This window comes from Phaethon lepturus, unplaced genomic scaffold (genome assembly GCF_000687285.1).
Source record: "Phaethon lepturus isolate BGI_N335 unplaced genomic scaffold, ASM68728v1 scaffold16023, whole genome shotgun sequence".
Classification (NCBI taxonomy): Eukaryota; Metazoa; Chordata; class Aves; order Phaethontiformes; family Phaethontidae; genus Phaethon; species Phaethon lepturus.
The window spans coordinates 29,257-42,500 of record NW_010527133.1 but is presented as its reverse complement, the minus strand read 5'-3'; positions in this window follow the sequence as shown (position 1 = coordinate 42,500).

Sequence of the window (13,244 nt, the reverse complement as noted above, 5' to 3'; positions counted from 1 at the left end):
CTTTTTTATAAGCCCCCTTTAAGTACTGGAAGGCTGCAATGAGGTGTCCCTGGAGCCTTCTCTTCTCCAGGCTGAACAACCCCACTTCTCTCAGCCTGTCCTTGTAGGAGAGGTGTTCCATCTCTCTGTTCATCCTTGTGGTCCTCCTCTGGACCCATTCCAACAGGTCCATGTCTTTCCTGTGTTGAGGGCTCCAGAGCTGGATGCAGAACTCCAGGTGGGATCTCACCAGAGTGGAGTAGAGGGGCAGAATCACCTTTCTCAACCTGCTGGCCATGCTACTTTGGATGCAGCCCAGGATACGGTTGGTCTTCTGGACTGTGAATGCACATTGCCGCCTCATGTCAAGGTTTTCATCCACCAGTACCCCCAAGTCCTTCACAGCAGGGCTGCTCTCAATCCCTTCATTCCCCAGCCTGTACTGATATTGGGGGTTGCCCCGAACCAGGTGCAGGACCCTGCACCTTGGCCTTGTTGAACTTTGTGAGGTTTACCTGGGCCCATTCCTTGAGCTTGTCCAGGTCCCTCTGGATGGCATCCTGTCCCTCAGGCATGTCAACCACATCACTCAGTGTCACCTGCAAACTTGCTGAGGGTGGACTTGATCCTGCTATGTCACTGATGAAGATATTAAACAGTATTGGTCCTATTTTACTTAACTTACAATTTCTTCAATGAAAGCTCACAGTGGGAGATTTATTTAGCTATGTCCTCAGACTCAGCCATCATAGTAGAGGAGATCACACCGATACCTTAATTAGCTTTGAAGGAGCTGGCTTTGGTGGAAGCATAGAAATCTGGCAAATTCACACTGCAGAGAAGACATGGAGGTGTGGTGCTGCTGGGAATACATTGCTTCCAGTATTGCATGTAGGACAGCAAAAAAAGCCAACACCAGGAGTTACTTTGTAAAGTCTCAGTGTCTTCAGCAGCAAACGTCCCAAATGTCCGTCCAATGGCAGTATTGTCCCATCCACTGAATTTTGTTTTTTGAGCAGGTGGTTGGGAAAGTGCATAAGGCACAAGGCATTCATGTAAAAAATGCATTACAGGTCCACTGTCATCAGTGCCATGTATAAAAAAATCTCTGATTTTCCTGGGACAGGCATTGCACAGACCTGTAGAAAACAACAGTCCACCCTATAGACCTCATCATCTACCTATTTCTTTTAAATGTCTATCCAATTTTATTTTCCTGAAAAGATTTCCAGGCTATGCATAGCTCCTCAGGATCCATAAACTGACCCTGCAGTAAGTTAACTTAGTGCAAGGGAGCTGTCAGCCCATCAAACAGTAAAGGAGCTCACCTGGGCATGTTCTTCTTTCCACCTGTACCAACCACAGCAGGTACTGTAGCTTTAGGGAGTTAAGATTTAAAAAACTGTTGTTTTCTACAGGTCTGTGCAATGCCTGTCCCAGGAAAATCAGAGATTTTTAAATTCTACCATCTCACAAACACCAACTTCTATATGTACCAGTATAGAACATTGCTAAAATAATAATAAATAATGAGGAATAAGACAGTAATCTGATTGTCAAATTAGAGCTAATATTACACAAAAGGCTACAAAAAGGTTTTCGCATAATTTTTAATTGTTCCACTAGAACACGTTTGTATTGTCGTCTTCAATTTTTATCTGCCCAGAGACCATTTATAGAAGGCTGTTTACAGCCAAGCCAAGGAAAAAAATAAAAGTACTAGTAGCCCGTGTGAACACATTCAAGTTTGTCCAGAAGATGCATTTACAGTACTTTTAAAAAACCCTACTTTCTTAAGGCATAAGGGCAACAGAGCTATTTAACAATTTTTGTTAGTGGTTTAAAACTGTCAGGAGTCTAAGGTCTTTTTAGTGGTATACTTTCCACATGACGTAGGTACAACTCATTTTGTCCCTAACAGAAGCCATCATGCCTATTACTCTTTGAACACTGCACTGCAAATGCACCTTTTAGAAGGAGAAAAATATAATCCTATTGATTTTTCTCAGCCCTAAAATGTAATAATTTGAGATTATTTTCAGGCAACAGTAAGGCTTTATGACCTGACAGCTGATCACCTTTTTATACTTCACCACTGATGCCAATTACTAAACCCAGAATCCCAGCTCCTGTTAAAAGATATTTATAAACACAATTACTTATTTAAGTTTAATGTCCCTGTGGTAAATCATATGCTGCTACTGAAGTGCTGTACTTAGTGTAACACTCTTGTCTTCTGAGACAGTGGAGATGGTGCCAAAAATGACTGAACAGGCAAGGAAGACTAACCGCTGTATTTTATACTTAGCGAGACAGCAGTAACTGATGCACAGCAAATATCCTTTTACTCATAACCATTTTGCAATATTAGAAGAAGGAGATAAGTCAAAGATTAAAACATGAACAGGCTGAATTGCCAATGACTTGCATCCTACGTAGCCGTTTAAGACTTGCGCAAAATAAATGTAAAACAGTAACATTCTGATGAGCAGCAATTTACATTCTCTTTGCACAGTTTTAAATGACTACACTAGAGCAGGGAGGAAGAGGAACCAGCTTGCTGCATTTCAGCAAAAAGGCAAGACATTTTTAATAGCATTACACATATAAACTTTTACAGTATGTGATAGTTATAAGCATTGGTTTTTGCATCCTATCCTTTTTTTTAATTTTAGAAATACATGATTGAAATGAGATGGTTTAGTCTCTTTGCTGCACTGGTCATGTTCTTTTGCTAGTAAAAAGAATCACTGCATTTCAGTCACCTTTGGAGGAATTCCCAGGAAGGTAAGACAGAATGCGGTTGCTTTACAGTAGCTGCTCTTTTCCCTCACCTAAGACATGTTTCACTCCTGCAATGTCCTTAAACAAACATTTTCCTTCTCTTTCTGTCAAACTATGGAACTTTGTTAGCAACACCGTAGTACAGGAGATAACTACAGAGCTCCCTAATTGTTAAGCTCTTGAAAGGGCTGAGCCTGATCATTCACTGAATTGTTGAGTTGATGGGATTCGTGTAGCTGGTTATAAATTGATAATCTAAATTAATTCATTCAAGCAGAAATCGATTTTGTAACTCCTTGAGAGCTTGTAATAATGCTTACCTCCTACCGTTAGCTGCATTCTCTGTTTCATAAAGCTGGTTGGAAACAGCTGGATTCAGGTGACCTGCTAGCTCATTAAATCTGTTACATGTTCCTTCTGGTAAATGATATTAAGCTGAAATGTCCTTGCGTTGATTTTTTTCCTTTAATTTTATGACAGAAATAACCTAATTTGTAACACAAAATAACAATCTCCTTGGATTACTTTGCCTTGTTAAAATATTTTATGCATTTTTCATTTACACAAAGGTAATGGAAAAACACTTAAACTATCTGTTATTTAAACCACAAGAGATATGTTACTGAAAGTCTGATAGCCACAAAAATGATTGCCTCTTCATAGTCTTTGCTTTATATCTGTAATAAAAGGCGGACAATTCAATTCATCGGTTAGTAAATAAAGTACGATAGTTTTTATTTTATTTGCTCTGCATTGCAAGAACTAAAATCAGATTGCTTTTCGAATTCATTTAACAATGGTCTCATTATTTTCTTTTTCTACTTCTAATGCAAAATGTCTGGTGTCTATTTTGGATTTTTTTTTAAATAAGATATAAAGCAAATATAACCTAATTCTAAATGTCAGATTAAAAGTATAAATTTCATTCATTGCCTCCTCTATAATTATTTAAATATTGGTGACAGGATCATCAGTAAGAAGTGCTGAATAACTGAATCTGAACACCTCACTATGGATCTGATACAAAGCACAAACCTTTATTTCTCAGAACTTGATGACTTCTAACTATGAACTTTTACGACAAGCATAGAACAAGTGTCATGAATTACATTGCTGGAATATGCTGCAAGGCAAAAAGTATGTATTTGCCATTAGATAAAGCCCAAATTCTACTAAGTCCAGTGCAGAAACAACACCTGTTTAAGGAATGGGAAAATGCAATGTTGCTTTTCTGTACAGTCCATACTTCACGTACATAAAGGGATCAAGCAACCCTGAATTGAAAAGCTTAAATATGCCCTTGAACATTTCGGTTTACCATTTCCAGCAGACGTCACTATAGAGCAAGGATTCATGCAGGCTGAAAAAATGGCAACACTATCCAAAGGAATTATGATAAAAACATTTAAGAAGGCTTAGCTATTAAGATAATAGTAGCTAAAATCAGAATTATTAGCTTATTAAAATTAAAGATCCATATAAAGATAAACCATCCTTTTAATTATCAGAAAGAAAAAGTGGTATTGATTTCAACCTTCTGGCAATAACAAAGTACAGAAAAGGAAAATACATACAAAATACGCCTATCTTTTGGGATGTATGAAACTCAAAAACATAACACTAAGTGATGTACATGCATAAAAACTCAAACATCACATTTTCTAACACAAACACTCATGTGCCAGATACTAACGTGATGAGCATACAGCCATATATACTACTAGCCATAAAGCAACTGCTTTTTCACTCATACTTTTTCCTACATTTATTATCACCAAGCAGCCTCTACTCATTCCCCAAATCCTCGTATTTAACTGCACATCATCATCAACATTCTGTCCAATAGCATTTCTTCAATAACATAAAAATCAGCACACAGTAACAGTGAACGGTGACGGTAGCTTTCAGAAGCATAGGGAATGTATTATGGCTCTAACATGTTGATGAAATATCTAATAATTTTTTCCTTTCTCAAAAAAAACTACGGAAAATAATTCCTACCTCCCAGTATTTTTGCCGTAACATTTACTGCCTTAAGAATTAAACCTGCAAAGTCCATTCTGTGCAGTGGTGTTCAATCCTGACTGGCTGGAGTTTGTCTGAAAGACAAATGCTACTCAAGGTAGTGCAAGGCTAAACGTTGTAGGCAAGTCTCCGGGAAGACTTGTCTTTGAGACATAAATTCTAATGACAAAAAGCACATAAAGGGAACTTTTTCACTATACAATACCTCAAACAATGTATCCTGTTTTTTCTGTGAGCTTAGGTAATTTGTCTGGCCTACAGAGAAGAGTCAGGGCCAAGTTTTTGCCAATTTCTCTGTTGCTTCTGATCTGACATTTGCATACCATAGGAGGAAGCACCCTCCATGGTTGGTACAGCCTGGGAATTCTACAGCAATATAGCTCCTTTCCAAGGATACAAGGAGAGATTGAGGGGACACAGAAACCTCCTGCCCATTCCCCCTCATGAGCACTGGTTCAATAGCCATCGGCTCTGGGGTACTGTACAGCGAATATCTGTAGGCACAGTACCTACTTGGAAACAGTTTTAGCACTTTTTCTGAAGTAACAATGCATAAATTGAGGAGGAAAAGTCATTCATCAGACTGCTTCTATGGATATTTCCACTGGCCAGTTTGGGGGTCCTTGAGAAAGCTCCTGCAACCGAGAGGTGGCTGGAGGTGCTGGGGGGCTGACAGCTGACTTCAAACTCGAGGACTCAGTGCCTGGGCTTAGTGACCAAGCCTGTGGTATTTCTGGAGCATGAGGATTTTTTGGTGTGCTTATTTGTTAAGTTTGTTCAGAAACTCTCCGTAATGGTTAAGTTATGTGGTGCCCCACATAGCTATGGCTCATCCTCATGCTGCACTCCCAAACAAGTGCCTATAAGTGCCAAGAGGGCACTGAAGTTTATTTGGTTAAGATTTGAACATATTGCTCTGGAGAGGAAAAAAAAAGTTCTATAGTATTCTTCTTGGCTTAGAGACTAAACTAAGGCACACTGCTGGCACCTGAGTTTATGTATAGTTTGTTGGATATAAAGTATATTTTTATGTGAAAAACACATCACCTGATTATCAAACTAAAACAATGGAGCCAAAACCCCACCAAACGAGTGAGTGGTTTTGCTCTGCAAGGGAAGAACTCCTAATGGCAAGGGAGGAACTCTAACTGAAAGAGAGGAGCACCTCGGGCACCGATTTCTGTTGGCGCTGTTTCACTATCCATGTGAACATTAATAGTAGGTTAGTGTAAACACAAACCACGCACAAACACAAATGACACCAAATAGTGAAGGTGTGAAGACAGAGAACGTTGCACTGCACCAGACTAGAACAGTCTTGGCAATTTTCCTACAGTCATCCTGTACGTTCAAAATAATTGCAATTCTTGGACAGTTTGCACTCTTCCAGTCATGTTTTACTGTATCAGTCATACACAGGAATAACCACGTGTTATTACCCACCGAAAGTCAATCATTTGCCATTTATGATTTCAACAGTTCACAGCAGGTGAATCTCTTCTCTCTTACTTTCAAAAGGATAATCAATGGCTGAATTGGTTTTTGGCAATAAAGATCTTTTCAATACAAAACCCAGGAACTTTAAAAAACAATATAAAACACCCAGTAAAGGCCTGTGTCCAACGCTAATACTTTTATACAGGAAAACGTGTATAGGCATGTGTAACCACCTCTAAAAACTTGATTATAAATTGTTTATTCACATACTTTCTATTAATGATGTATTACCAGCAGGATAGCATACCTGGGGACGCATGCCTTTCTTTTTATTGGCATTATATTGCAGCAGAAGACTGCAAAAGGAAAATACCAGACAAGACTAGAGAATCCTGTCATTGCCAAAAGAGAAAACCTTTTTTAAAAACCCTGATCAGTGACTCCCTACTTAACACCCCTGCTCTTCACGTTGCTTGTAAATGAAGCGCCACGTGCACATCGGCTGCTGCCACACCCTTCCTGTTGCTACTTTGTCTTTTTAAATTTAATTTCTTTTATGGTGGCTTTTCCACCATTTAATTAGGCCACGGGGAGTAAAGGGAGGCAGTCTCACTGTCCCTTCAGAGTTTATTTCACAGACTGTTCCCCTCAAGGATTTTATTTCTGTCATTGAAAGCAGACATCCTCATATTGCTTAAACACAGAAAATGATTAATACAATGAGATTGTTATGCTCCTAGCTAAAATGGCCTTCTTTCTAATGTGAACTACAACAGCTTGAAAAGATGGGCACTGACACTACACTACAGCTGACAGTTTTTCTTTTTTTAGGTGTACTATTATTGGGATCTGTAATACTGTGTGACCCATAATAATAATCCCACCATTCTCCTCATATTAATATCATAAATTCTGCAGACATAGATGATATTATCATCTATCAAATATGACCATAAAACCAATGTGATCTTAACACCTTTGGATTTATCTTGAAAAGAAAAATACTAGATAAAATCATTTATGCTGATATGACCAAGTCTTTACAGGGCTACAGTAACATGTTAAGATTACAATATATTTTTAGGAGGATAGGCATTTCTGGCAGATTTATTCATCTGTTCCTTCAGTTAAACTTGTGGATAGTTAATTTGTGTGTTATTTAACAGTCAATGCTTTCCATTCCATGTCCCTGACCACAAGCTTGGAATTCCTCAAAATCCGAATTTGCTCTAATATTCAGTGCATATACTAAATAGCCTAGTTTAAGAAGCACTAGTCAGAGAATAATATTTTACAATATTTAAGTGGCTCCTGCTAGTGCCACTGCAGTTAAAGGTCTCTGAACTAATGCAAACATATTGTAGGTGAAAATGGCCTGCTCAGCTTTGGAGTGATTTAAAATGAAATCCACGGCATCCAAATAATCAGATTGACTTAATACTGGTTTCGAGTTATGTATCTCTGAGACCACTTATACTTCCCGCAACGGTGATTGCAACGGAGAGCTCGAACACTTAGAAGATTGAAGCAAAAGCTGAATTTGAAGTACTGAAACCTTCAATTTGCCACCCCCTTCCTCCCACCTCTGCTCTCATCAGGATTAAAATTTTCAGACAGATTGTACAACGTGATTGTATGTTTGGACAATGGTGATAATAATAATAAAAATAAAATAGAGCATAAAATGGCTGAGGTGCTGAAGCTGCCAAAGTAACTCTGCCACATGCAAACATCACTATCCTTGTTTCAAGTAAAAATTTTAAGTAAAATTTACTCCGGTACAAAGAACTACCCAGGGGCCTATATACCACTTATGCCTTCTGTCAAGAGCACCATGGCAGCAGAAGTGCTGTGCTTCTGCTAAGTAATGACGGAGCAATATTTGTGAGGAATTTTTACAGGGCACATAAACCTATGTGCTATGTAATCCCCTTTTACAGAGATGCTCTGCAAAGCACCACACAGGCAGGCTACAGCAAACAGGCTTGTCTGGGAGAAAGGAGGCCGAGGCAGAATGGAAGGAAGCAGCAATGAACAGCACAGCTTCAGGAATACAGATCAGAAGCTGCTCTACGGCCACTAGGAAGAGGATTCTTTCCCTATTTCTTCGCAGTAAATGTCTTCAGGCCCTAGGTCCAGCCACTTGTTTTGTATGTTGTTGGCATGAGGCTCTGTCCCCCAAAGGTCACAACACCTCTGTAAGAAATTATTTTTTTTTTTCCCAAGTGTCCACATCTCTCATCAAAAGCAACACATGTTGAAAATTCAATATTATAGTTGCCATTAGGAACTGAATTTCTTTATGGGGTGCACATGCATTTCAACAGGGTAAACAAGTTTTCTCTCACTGAGTAGTCATTAAAACATCAGAGCCTCAACTGAGCTGCTGAAAAAGCAGATGGGAGTAAGTAGGGATTAAGCAGAGCCCTGGCTGTATCTTCACAGGCACCGGTACACAGAATGGGCAGAGAAAGGGGCAAGGACTGTCGTAGTCAGGAAGAGTCATTCTTGAAATTAGTTTCCAGTACTACCAATCACTGCAATCTTCTCACAAGCCGTGTTGGCTCAGGTATTTAAGGGTTTAATGTCCCAAGCTGCTAGAGTCAAATGTTTAAGTAAGAACAGTTACTTCTTTCCATTTTGGGGGGAAGAGGGAAATTCAATGACTTTAAATGCAGGTAACAGAGCTCTGAAATTACCACCCAGAGAAAAAAAGACCAGGTATGCAGCAGCATGTGGAGCTGGCAATACTGATGTTCTGTTGCCTTCACTGTAACCAGAGGGTTGTAGAGAACTCGTTTTTGGGCAGATGATCTCCCCATAGAACCCAGACTCACAGCTGGGACTATCTGCCACAATCTACTCCTTGATACACAAATTCCCTTCGACACGGATGACTTTAATGGCTTCTTCTTTGTAGCATTACAGTATATTGTATAATTAATTCAGGAATTAAAGATGCCTAAATGCATTCAGACACTATCTAGCCACTCTTTTGGAGCTGTTGCAACCTATTGTGTCAATAACCCTAGTTCAAGGGTTGCTGTTGCTACACATCAATATGATATGAAAAGTCTACTCCAGATATTTACAGTATCTGTCCCATGGAGAGACTCCCTAACAATGCCTACCTTCATGTTTCACTTGAAAAAATAATTTTAATATAAATTTAGAAATAAAAAGTTTCCAAATGAAAAATTATATGGAATATTTTTACTTATATCTGGTAAATACGCTTTCAACATTTGAAATTAATTGTCATTTTTTAAAAAGTGTAATCAACTATGTGAGTTTTTCCTTAAGAAATTTTACTTTCCTCTTGAGGGTATCCAAAAAGCATTAAAAACACAAAAAACCCCACACATGACAACCTGAAAGGTCAGAAAGGAGACTGTAATTGATTTATTTTTCCTTAAGGGTGAAAAAAAGAGCTGGGGGGAGAGAGAAGGGGAGGAGAAAGAGGTGGGCTCAAGAAAAGAGGGGACACAAAAGAAAGTTAAGTTTACCTACTTTCTTTTTTAATTCTCACTTATTTCCTTTACCATGGAAGTATCAAGGATGGCTTTAACTGGCTTTGCTAAGTATCTGTACTAAGTATCTTAGAAGCCATTAATTTGGAAGCCATCTCCTCTTAACTCAAAAGCCAAAAGCATAGCTTAAAAGCAACAGTCAGCTGAGATGACAAAGTAAGAGACGCGTTCATTTGCTGATCTTAAGAGTTTTGTGTTATACCAGTCCCACTGAGCTGGACCCTGACTAGGGAGGACGGCATTAGCCGAGTTACACAGATGGCTTGCTTAGAAGACTGATGATAGTTTTCTCTCCTTCAATACTAGCTGTCCAAAGCATGCATGTGGCACAATTTTGTACACAAATAAATATGTCATTCTTTCTTTCCAGTACCTTGTATGTTTTGTCACGCCAAAAATATTTAGCCCTTTTTTGAGAGCCGTATGTTTACAACAAAAGAAACAAAATCTGGAAAGCAGAGAAAAGAGCAGCACTCTCAACTCACTGATAGGAATATGGTGTGACAGGAGGGATGAATAATCAAAGATACAGTTGATAGTTTACTGTTAACATAAATTAACCAATCCACTGACAAAAAGTCTTGCCTCCTGTATTTTATAGATATGGTTCTGACATATTTTGATCACAAACAGTTTCAAAAGAGGATCGCTCAGCCAGCTGGGCTGTTCTTAAACAGAACCTCTATGTTTTGATCCAGGAAACATCAATCATCATGTCTTCAAAATCATTACCATTTATTGAGCACCCATTAATATGCTCAATGCTAAATAAAGCAGAGGAACATGCTGTCCTTATCCACATTTCTGATCATCTGTCCTTTATTTTTGAAGTCAGTTTGGCTCTGCATAAACTCAAAAGTCTAAAGTAAACAAACACAAATATTTTGGTGACTATGTATTACACTGCTATACTTTTTGCATGCTCATTTTATCTTTCACATTCTGTAAACATAAAATAGCCTCATTCCAACTGCCGGGAAAAAAACTGAAATTGAGACTCTACAGGACAAACAAGCTTGAAAAAGGAGTTAGGCTGCTGAGGGGCCACGAATTCTGGGTATGCTTCAGGAAAAATGAGGACAGAGACCTGAGCAGCCTCAGTTGCTGCAGAGAGCTAAGGGTGAGAATAGTACATCTGCCATGATGGAGCTCAAAAACACAAGGAGTTGCAAGGAGAAAGGACTTGGGGCGAGCAGTGGGATATACAAGGGGATTCAAGCATCAGCACTGACTACAGGATGTGTTGCCTGCACATAGTGGAACATTTAGCTATGTCACATTCAGTATTTCTGATGTAAGTTAAGCACCAATTTACAGAATCAAGCCCATAGATAATATATCATAGGTAATGGCTATCCACAGGAATTCATAAAAGCAAGTATGTTGCTTCTGAAGCAAAGACCTTTTACTAGAGAAAAAACTGGAACATCCCCCCCAAAGAAAACTCTTTAAGAGTAATAACAATGACAAATATTGAGAAGACTGAAATCTACTTCTGTTTCAGCTTTAAAAAAAAATACTGCACCTGAACAACCTCAGCAATTATTCTATTGGCAAAGTATTTGTTGAATTTTGATCATGTAAAAAGTCCCCAAATTGGTATAATCTACCATTTTAGAAAAGGAATTAATATGTATCAGTTGGATGCTCTTATAGTTCTATCTACCTGCTGTGTTAAAGTAGAAATAAAGGTGACGTTCATAAAGACAATGATAAAATTTCCTTCTCTTAATAGGCAACTCTCTGATTACTGGCCACTGGAGTATTAGGTTGAATTGCATCACTGATGAATAGCCAAGGGACTCAGTTAACAAAAATCACTGCTTTTAAAGTCTTTAATGATCAGAACAAAATGAATGAAAGCATTTGTCAAGATTATGATTGTCATTAGAAAATGCTAATTACATATTAGTTTAATAATTACCACATGATCATTTACAAAAATTATTAATTTTTTTTACTTTGAAGAATTAACTTTTTTTTATAAAGTGTTCACTATAGTGCTTTTAGAAGTTAAAAATTTTAAGATTACAGAGCTTCTGAAGCTGGGCTGCTACTGTTGGAAAGCTGTGATCTGAGTTTATTGCCAACCCATCTGATTTCACTCACTTAAAGATATGTATTATTACCCTCTTAAGGAAAGTTACAGCAGAGTAGAACTCATAAAGCTCAAGTAACTTTCCCACAAAAACAGCTATACAAGGAAAAGCTTAACTCCGGCAAAAAGCCACTTGCTAATTAATACGCAAGTTCTAAGTAAGATATATCACTTCTCAATATTGAGCTGAGATTTGACCTAAAAAATGATTGTATTAGGCAAGTATCAAACATATCTGTAAAGAGATGTGTCATCCGGACAGCACCACAGAGGAATATACCACCAGTATTACAAGAAGACTGCTTACTTTTGATAACAAAAATACACTTACATTTTTCTGTATACCAGTGTTACAGCCGTTCTACAGCTCAATAGTTGCATCAGCAGCCACTAACTTAACCACAACAACAAAAAAGCATCAGGCACTAAAGTGAACTCAAATGGAGTTTTTCTCAGCCAGTAAGGATTTTTACCATTCCCATCAAATCTATGACTAATACAGTGCTTAGGTTCTTTTGCCCATCTACAAGTACAAAATTCCCCAAAAGAACAGTTTTTCTATTTCAAGTTTAACGTTTACCCTTTAAAGAACCAGTAGTAGCTCAAATAACATACTTCCTTTTTAGAGAGTATAATTGAACTGTGTCCAACAGTACAGCTTCAGAAAAATACACCCAGAATAAAAACTGAAAACTATAGAAAATATTTCATATGTTATCTGTCATCTAAGATCAACATTCTGACTTGGAACAGACCCCTGTGACAAAGTGACACATCTCTGTATTATTGTGCGTAAGAACATCTTAATTCTATTTAGCAACAAAGTAATATTAAATCAGTATTCTTGTTATTGTTGGTAGTACCTACTTAATATGAGAGAATTTGGGTAACAGGACAGTAATTTTACTTGAGCTTTGCACAGAAATAATTAAGGTTGACTACTTTAAATGCATGCTAATTACAATCACAATGTCGAAACATAAATGGCTGCCTCTGACTAATTTCCCTAGCTGCTATGGCAGAGGGACAAGTAAGCTTGAAGGGTAAGCAGACATGTTACTGCCAAACCAAGGTCCAGTGCACCCAAGTCTGTACAATTTGTTTAATCTCTTCTGCCAAGCGCAGTATAACTTATTCCAAATCAGACTCACTGGTAGAGTAAGAGTCGTGGGGAGGAAGAGGCAAAGCTCAAGGATCATCTCAGCACGAGTCTTCAAACCTGATCTTGAGGAGCGATTATTTTGTTTTCTTTGAAATTAAAAAAAAAAAAAAGGGGGGGAGGATTGATCCTCTGAATAGTTGTTCAAGTAGCAACCGAAATGCAACTGTATGTGGACAGAGTGTAAAAGCTCTTAGAAATAGTTGATTTAGTCAGGGACCAAAGAAGAATA